The following is a 6,754-nucleotide window of genomic DNA, read 5'->3' as shown; positions in this document are numbered from 1 at the left end:
AATCACATTTATTATCATTTTCCAGTATTTCTAACATTAAAGCAGAAAAAAACAAGCTAGATTTTGAAAGGAATAATTAATAACTGAACAAAATCAATAGTGAGTCGAGGTGACAAAGGCCTGGGAAAAATCATAATCTTCCTGTACTTTATCACCCCGTACACTCGGTGTTCAATAAAAGATTGGCTTATCAGTTTTTATTTTTGAAAATTTTGCAGCTGATTGTTGAAAAACCTCACCATTCTTTCAGAATGAAAGAATGATCTCAGGCTAAAAGCCATCTCAAGCCTACTCTGATTTGTACTTAGTTCTAAGGTCCTGGGACCTTAAGGGCAGGTAAGAAATTGAATTAATAACGATGATGAGGCAATGATTATGCCTTCCACCCTACAGATCATTGGTCTGTCAAATATTTTGTCTACGTTGTCTTATTCATTTGAAAACTGCATTTTTATCTTGCCCTCTACTCACTTCTTAGCTCCTGCAGGTACTCTTTTGATACATTTTATATGAAGGATTGACTTAGAAGAATGAACTACACAAATTTATGTTTTGTATACGGGAAAAATACAGTACTCTTCTGTTTGCTATTGAGCCACTGCAAGATCAAGGCTTCCTGGCTCTGCTGAAATAACAACTTCTCTAAAACTTGCTCTTTTGTTTCTTCTGTTTAATTTCTTGAAGGTTCTCTGGTTCACGTTTACAACATGACAACCTTTCTGTTATTTCATTCCTATTTGTATCTCTTAATACCATCAGTGATCTGCTTATCAGACTTGCTGTGCTTTTCCGCCAGGCTGGCAAAATATGACCTCATTACTTCATTCACTTGCCCGCCTTGGGAAGCTCTCTTTGATCTTGGGTCTGACTTCATGTTCTTGATGTGCAGCTTTCAAACATTTGAACGGCGTTCGTAGATGCTGCACATAATTCCGTCAGTCCAAATAACTGCATCTTGCACTTCTAGTGATTGAAATAAAAATTGAAGCAGCTGCAGTGAATCATTTGATGAATAACAAACCTGCATTTCCACTTAGATTGAAATAAATAGAATCTATGGACAAAAAGAGACACTTGTGGTTCCTTTGAAGTCAAATAAAATTATTATAGCTTCCATGTGCTCCTGTCCTGAGTTATTGCTGTATACACCCATGTGCTGGAGTGGCAAAATTGTAAACAATTACAAGCTTAGTTGTTGTTGTTGTTGTTTAGTCGTTTAGTCGTGTCCGACTCTTCGTGACCCCATGGACCATAGCACGCCAGGCACTCCTGTCTCGCACTGCCTCCCGCAGTTTGGTCAAACTCATGTTCGTAGCTTCGAGAACACTGTCCAACCATCTTGTCCTCTGTCGTCCCCTTCTCCTAGTGCCCTCAATCTTTCCCAACATCAGGGTCTTTTCCAAGGATTCTTCTCTTCTCATGAGGTGGCCAAAGTATTGGAGCCTCAGCTTCACGATCTGTCCTTCCAGGGAGCACTCAGGGCTGATTTCCTTAAGAATGGATAGGTTTGATCTTCTTGCAGTCCATGGGACTCTCAAGAGTCTCCTCCAGCACCATAATTCAAAAGCATCAATTCTTCGGCGATCAGCCTTCTTTATGGTCCAACTCTCACTTCCATACATCACTACTGGGAAAACCATAGCTTTAACTATACGGACCTTTGTCGGCAAGGTGATGTCTCTGCTTTTTAAGATGCTGTCTAGGTTTGTCATTGCTTTTCTCCCAAGAAGCAGGCGTCTTTTAATTTCGTGACTGCTGTCACCATCTGTAGTGATCAAGGAGCCCAAGAAAGTAAAATCTCTCACTGCCTCCATTTCTTCCCCTTCTATTTGCCAGGAGGTGATGGGACCAGTGGCCATGATCTTGGTTTTTTTGATGTTGAGCTTCAGACCATATTTTGCGCTCTCCTCTTTCACCCTCATTAAAAGGTTCTTTAATTCCTCCTCGCTTTCTGCCATCAAGGTTGTGTCATCTGCATATCTGAGGTTGTTGATATTTCTTCCAGCAATCTTAATTCCGGCTTGGGATTCATCTAGTCCAGCCTTTCGCATGATGAATTCTGCATATAAGTTAAATAAGCAGGGAGACAATATACAACCTTGTCGTACTCCTTTCCCAATTTTGAACCAATCAGTTGTTCCATATCCAGTTCTAACTGTAGCTTCTTGTCCCACATAGAGATTTCTCAGGAGACAGATGAGGTGATCAGGCACTCCCATTTCTTTAAGAACTTGCCATAGTTTGCTGTGGTCGACACAGTCAAAGGCTTTTGCATAGTCAATGAAGCAGAAGTAGACGTTTTTCTGGAACTCTCTAGCTTTCTCCATAATCCAGCGCATGTTTGCTATTTGGTCTCTGGTTCCTCTGCCCCTTCGAAATCCAGCTTGCACTTCTGGGAGTTCTCGCTCCACATACTGCCTAAGCCTGCCTTGTAGAATTTTAAGCATAACCTTGCTAGCGTGTGAAATGAGCGCAATTGTGCGGTAGTTGGAGCATTCTTTGGCACTGCCCTTCTTTGGAATCGGGATGTAGACTGATCTTCTCCAATCCTCTGGCCATTGCTGAGTTTTCCAAACTTGCTGGCATATTGGGTGTAGCACCTTAACAGCATCATCTTTTGAAATTTTAAACAGTTCAGCTGGAATATCATCACTTCCACTGGCCTTGTTATTAGCAATGCTTTCTAAGGCCCATTTGACTTCACTCTCCAAGATGTCTGGCTCAAGGCCAGCAACCACACTACCTGAGGTGTACGAGACCTCCATATCTTTCTGGTATAATTCCTCTGTGTATTCTTGCCACCTCTTCTTGATGTCTTCTGCTTCTGTTAGGTCCTTACCACTTTTGTCCTTGATTATGGTAATCTTTGTACGAAATGTTCCTTTCATATCTCCAATTTTCTTGAACAGATCTCTGGTTTTCCCCATTCTATTGTTTTCCTCTATTTCTTTGCATTGCTCATTTAAGAAGACCCTCTTGTCTCTCCTTGCTGTTTTTTGGAAATCTGCATTCAGTTTCCTGTATCTTTCCCTATCTCCCTTGCATTTTGCTTGCCTCCTCTCCTCTGCTATTTGTAAGGCCTCGTTGGACAGCCATTTTGCTTTCTTGCATTTCCTTTTCCTTGGGATGGTTTTCATTGCTGCCTCCTGTATAATGTTACGAGCCTCCATCCATAGTTCTTCAGGCACTCTGTCCACCAAATCTAAATCCTTAAACCTGTTCCTCACTTCCACTGTGTATTCATAAGGGATTTGATTCAGATTGTATCTTACTGGCCCAGTGGTTTTTCCTACTTTCTTCAGTTTAAGCTGGAATTTTGCTATAAGAAGCTGATGATCTGAGTTACAGTCAGCTCCAGGTCTTGTTTTTGCTGACTGTATAGAGCTTCTCCATCTTTGGCTGCAGAGAATATAATCAATCTGATTTCGATGCTGTCCATTTGGTGATATCCATGTGTAGAGTCGTCTCTTGTGTTGTTGGAATAGAGTGTTTGTGATGACCAGCTTGTTCTCTTGACAGAACTCTATTAGCCTTTGCCCTGCTTCATTTTGAACTCCAAGGCCAAACTTGCCAGTTGTTCCTTTTATCTCTTGATTCCCTACTTTAGCATTCCAGTCCCCTGTAATGAGAAGAACATCCTTCTTTGGTGTCATTTCTAGAAGGTGTTGTAGGTCTTCATAGAATTGGTCAATTTCATTTTCTTCAGCACCGGTAGTTGGTGCATAAACTTGGATTACTGTGATGTTAAAAGGTCTGCCTTGGATTCGTATCGAGATCATTCTGTCATTTTTGAGATTGCATCCCATTACAGCTTTTGCCACTCTTTTGTTGACTATGAGGGCCACTCCATTTCTGCTACAGGATTCTTGCCCACAGTAGTAGATATGATAGTCATCCGAACTGAATTCGCCCATTCCCTTCCATTTTAGTTCACTGATGCCCAGGATGTCGATATTTATTCTTGTCATCTCATTTTTGACCACATCCAGCTTACCTCCACTCATGGTTCTTACATTCCAGGTTCCTATGCAATATTTTTCTTTACAGCATCGGACTTTCCTTTCGCTTCCAGGCATATCCGCAACTGAGCGTCCTTTCGGCTTTGGCCCAGCCGCTTCATCAGCTCTGAATCTACTTGTACTTGTCCTCCGCTCTTCCTCAGTAGCATGTTGGACGCCTTCCGACCTGAGGGGCTCATCTTCCAGCGTCATAACTTTTATATGCCTGTTGTCTTTGTCCATGGAGTTTTCTTGGCAGGGATACTGGAGTGGCTTGCCAGTTCCTTCTCCAGGTGGATCACGTTTAGTCAAAACTCTCCACTATGACCTGTCCATCTTGGGTGGCCCTGCATGGCATAGCTCATAGCTTCTCTGAGTTATTCAAGCCCCTTCGCCACGACAAGGCATTGATCCATGAAGGGGACAAGCTTAGTTAGCCCCTGGCAATTTTGCTATATCTAAAGCAAGTATATACTCTTACTGACCCTGAGGTCAGTAAAAGAATCCTCCATTAGTAATTGGACTAAATCTAAATCTGCATTTTCGGAGAAACATCACCACATTTCTCCACGAGGGGCACTTTGGTCACCTGACTCTGAATTCTAATTGGCCAAATGTCCCTTGTGACCTCCCTGCCTCTTTGTGGCAGGAAACCTACAATGATATCCCTCATAAACATCCCATACATGCATTAACTAGCAATTAATGTCCCTTTCTCTCCAGCGCTACCATTAATCTACTTCTGAACTAGAGCTAAAACCCTTCAGGAAATGTCTTTCCTATTATTAAGTAGTTCAGATTCCCAAATAGTTTAGCATTACAGGTTTTAACACTCACTTGGCCACTCTACACCTCTCTTCAAGCCTTCTTCACCCCCTGGATGCCTGCAGGAGCAAAATGTCTTCATCATAGCTCAATCCCTTTATGTTTGCCTCCTCTACTGCAGTATCTTCTTGTCTCTCAGCCATGATTGTTACCGTATTTTCTTTGAATTAGTCTGGACTCTTGTAAGCACAAGCCACTGTAATACCTTACTCTTCTTATAATGTTGAACTAGATTTAAAGGCTTGTGAAGGTTTCATGCCACTTCTAAGCTTCTTCACAGTCCTCTCCTTACTCTTGCAATGCCTAACTGTGCCCACCAACATCGTCCAGGGTTCCAGGTCTCTTAAACTGTTTCATTCCCTTTTCTCTCTTGCAGTTTCAAGCCTTCACGTTTCTGACTTCACAAACATCTGACTAATTGATCTATTGTTAAACATGACCTATATACAGTTGTTTTTTACTAACCCACCCACCCAACCTTTTACCCAAACAGGAGGAAAGGAAAGTCTGGGTTAATTTTCTATTTTCCCTTAATTTCCAGATGCCTAGAATGAAACTTTGACCCTCCCTGTGCAAAATGTCGGAAGCAAAAAAACGACCATTGAAACCAAGTAAAAACCCAGAACAAAATGTCTGAAAGCCCCATTGTGTGGCGATGTCCCTTGCTCCCCAGGAAATAAGACACAAGACACAGTGAAATAATTTTAAGTGGGCGAAAAGGCCACAACTTTATTGGTTTCGGATGTTGAGCGGTATTGGCTTAGGCATTGGAACCTAACCGACTATATCCGACTGTTACCCGTGTGTTACAGTCTGGGAGAAATGAACCACCAGAAAGGAGCCCAATGATGTACATCTACTGAGACACCTCCTGTGGCCACCGTTGGGGGGTGCCATAAGGCCCTGACCTCCGCAGGCTCAGGACAAAGCTACCGCCCCCGGAACCCCTTTAACGGGATTAAATCTTCAATTTCTGGGCAGAGGATGACATAATCTGCCCCCCTTCTTCTTCTATGCAAATTTCCAATGCCTGACCACCAAACCAAGTTGTGACGAATTGCTATGAGGTAGGCGAAAAAACCAGTTTGGCTAGTCCAAGTGGAAAAAGTCCTACCAGGCCCCCCGGCCAACCAAGGCGACCAACCGAAGTCCATAGCAGCATCGGCCTAACCTGCCTAGCCTAAAGGGCGGGTGGGTGGGTGAACCGAATGGGCTGAGAGCCGGGGCAGAAGAGGCTGAGCCCGCCTCCGGCTCGTTTAAAATAAGGGAAGCCCCGCCTCCTGGCCGACCCTATTGGTCGGCCCAGGTATGACGGAGGTGGGAACTCCCATCTCGCGAGGGGGCTGAGCACTCAGCCCCCATTGCGAGAGTTCACTCAGGCCACGCCCACAACACCACCTCCGTGAGATGCGGAAGTGGCTTTTCTTCACAAAAAGTGAACAGAGCATTCTATAAGGCTTTGTCAGAAAAGCTGCAGCTTGACAAAGTAGCGATGAGTGCCAACTCCACGCAGTTGATACCTGACCAACTGACACAACTGTTATTGGCTTTAGGTTGTGGCAACGCAATTCTCATATTATTTTCTTTACACGACTTAGTATTCATGTAAGGTCTTTCCCTAATGGCCATTCATCACAGCTGTGGGCACCGTCCTATTGCTGCCTACATTGTTGAGCAGTGTTTCTGCCTTTAATTTTATTTTTAAAGATTCAATCATAATTGACCTTTCACCTAGCACATGCCCTGTGTGACACATTGATTTATTTAATTCCTTTATATCTAGGCAGCTGCACTTGGAAAGGGCATCTGGGTGTAATCGGAGGGCCCTGCATTGTTCTGCAACTTGCTCATAATTGGTGCTCAATCCAAGGCTTTGTCACAAGTTATTTTAAGCCACCTGATAGCAGTAGCATTGCTCATGTACTCCTTCT

Source organism: Zootoca vivipara, chromosome 1 (assembly GCF_963506605.1).
Source record: "Zootoca vivipara chromosome 1, rZooViv1.1, whole genome shotgun sequence".
Lineage (NCBI taxonomy): Eukaryota > Metazoa > Chordata > Lepidosauria > Squamata > Lacertidae > Zootoca > Zootoca vivipara.
Note: the sequence above shows the minus strand (reverse complement) of the source record.